Consider the following 2,664-nt stretch of genomic DNA (forward strand, 5'->3'; position numbering starts at 1 on the left):
TCAAATGAAATTTATTGAAGAAACTGAGAAGCATATTATAGATCAAACAAAAAGCTAAAAAGACTTTGTTTTGTGGAAAATATATTCAAAAAGCATGAAAAAAAATTTCCAACATTTTGCTTCATAAGCACTACAAAAATTTTCTAAACCAATTTTTTAAAAAATTTTAATTGTTGCAACGCTCCATAGCAATAATTCGGCTTTAACGGATTGAAAAAATATCAATTAGTCGACGAGTTATAGCCAAAAAACCATATAAACAATATGCTGAAAATCGGCATTTGACTGCAAAGTTCGAAGGTCGATTAAAAAAAAATTCGAACTAACATAAACAAACGCCGCGATACGGGTCTTCTAATTTAGCCTCTATTTTCACCCCTCACTCTCAGAATCGACCTTACTTTTGCTAACCTGAATTTGTTCCACAGTGTTATTATAATCATAATGGTAACATTTATGATTACAATTAAAGTAATCGTAATCGTATATAATTTAAGGATTACAATTACGCAATGGTATGTACCATATATTAGAACGTATTAGAAAAGTAGCATTTACATATGCAAATACATGTCGTGTAAGAGCGCTATTAGAAGCTTCCGACATGCATTTCTTTCAAAACCCTACCCTTGGTAATTCTTAGGAACAAGTTTCAGTTTTTTGGGACACAATAGAACTCTATCACGTCCAAGAAGAGGGACTAAACTATCCCAAAAAAGATTATTGACAAACTCTTGCATTATATGCATTTCTGAATTACATAGACCTCAACATCTTCTCCAAAAAGGGGATGGTTTATTGTACTGTGACATTGCTTAGCATTTTTTTCTGTCACGGAAGGAACAAAAGATTTTATAATCATTTCTTAAATCTCCATAAGTTTTTAGTCTCATACATTCACTATTGCAAGATTCTACGTAATTTAACTCTGTACGCGTATTAACATCGCTTTCTTCATCTTGATTGACGCATTCTTCCTCGCAATTTCTTAACTCTTTTAATGTCACGAAGTAGTAAGGACTTGGATATGTCGATCTTGTATTTTGCTGTCCATGGAATATTATTAATATTTGTTAATTTAAATAAGAGTGCAATATTCTCATATGTTTGCTTTATATCAGGTACTGCACACAACATGATTAACTTGTGTACACCAGTTAACTTCCCTTTTTTGTCAGTACTTCCACCTTCAGAGTATAGACTTAGTTTTTTTATTGGGGGAATTAAATCGGTTTCCTGATCTGAATCATCAACACCGCAGTTTAATTCCGCTGAATACTGTTCTGGAATAATCGTCATACAGATCTTGAAGAAACCTTGGCCTCCGTCAGTCATAACTTTAATAAGAAGATGTTCTAACTTTCTTCACTTTTCTACAACATGTTTCGTGTTATAAAATGCTGGCGCAGATTGTTTACCAGCGCTAGATCTCAAGAAATTTGTCACATTTTTCATCTGATTTGATGATGCACCCATATTGACTTGAAATTTGTCTAAATTTTCTGCCGAAAAGACAACATCTGTTTTCTTTGTTGGATTTGGCACAACTGAGATCCGTAGGTAGATAATTTCAACTCGATATTATTACGATGGCTACCGCTAATGTCACTTTGTGTATCTCTTTTACGTTTTAAAATGGAAGTTACAATATGCTCCTGCTGTTTTGCGGAGCGGAGGTGTTCCACAGTGTTTTTTACATTTTCGTAACTTTTACTGCATTTAGTACTACAAGAATGCCTTTTACCTCTACCTTTACTCATTTCTTGAAAACAAGTTGTGCAAAACTTTGCAAATTTTTTTGGACTTCTCAACTTCCGGTGGTAGAGTATTCGTACCGTAGAGACCATTCGTTGTAGTGATTGCAGTACTCACGTTTCGCTTGTGACCTCTACCTTTATCAATTTTTGCATGGCCAAAATACCTTCCTGTCAAACACATGTAAAAATTGCACAAATCTACATTGAACCTTGTTTCTTTCCTTAATTGTATGAGGTGGGTTTTGTCGAAGGCTGAGGTATGCTCAGCCGCTCCAGAGTCCAGCGAAGGTCCCACTAACCCCCACCAAATAAAACACAATGATTTGTGTATTAAGTCGAACACACCCACACACACACGCGGCTATCTAGAAGGCCGGCCAACTTGTCGTGCAGGGGAGAGCGGAAGGTAAAGAAAGAGAGTTGGCAGTCGGTGTCGGAGATTATTCGGGGGGTAATTGTACGGTGACGGGAGTGCTACTGGTGACAGCAAGATTGGCAGTGGTACGCGTCAGTCGTAGTGAAGAGCGTGGCAATGAGAGCAGTCGCGGCGGTTGTGACGGCGACTGCGACGGCTGCCTGCAGTTCCCTTGAAGTGGTGGTGGCGGCCTCAGCGGTGACGTGGCAGCGGCCCTGGTTGGCGATAGTTAGCGTTCGCAGTCCTCGGTTATGATGGCGGGCGGCCTTGGGGCGGCAGTGGTAGTGGCGGCCCCGGTGATGAGATGATGATGATTATTGCGGCGGCCCTGGATGACAGTGAACAGCGGGCGGTCTTTGGTAGCGATCTCGGCTTTAGGGCGGCAGCGGTACTGGCGGTCCAGATTGGTGACTTACGGACAACTGATCATTAGTGCGGTCCCCCAGGGCATCGAAAGGTTGCCCAGTCCCCCCGTCAGTGATCGGACTTCTA

At 39.9% G+C, this 2,664-nt stretch overlaps 1 long non-coding RNA gene across 1 annotated transcript; it reads right to left on the reverse strand.

The window, feature by feature from the left end:
- Positions 1-515: 515 nt before the first annotated feature.
- Positions 516-858, reverse strand: LOC108369488 (uncharacterized). The gene is made up of 3 exons (XR_001848522.1): positions 845-858; positions 702-705; positions 516-596 (listed from the first exon to the last, which is right to left on the reverse strand). It is a non-coding gene; the product is annotated as an uncharacterized LOC108369488 (long non-coding RNA).
- Between the last annotated feature and the right edge of the window lie 1,806 nt (positions 859-2,664).

This window comes from Rhagoletis zephyria, unplaced genomic scaffold (genome assembly GCF_001687245.7).
Source record: "Rhagoletis zephyria isolate East Lansing unplaced genomic scaffold, Rhagoletis_zephyria_1.1 Rzeph_scaffold_03705, whole genome shotgun sequence".
In the NCBI taxonomy this organism is placed as follows: domain Eukaryota; kingdom Metazoa; phylum Arthropoda; class Insecta; order Diptera; family Tephritidae; genus Rhagoletis; species Rhagoletis zephyria.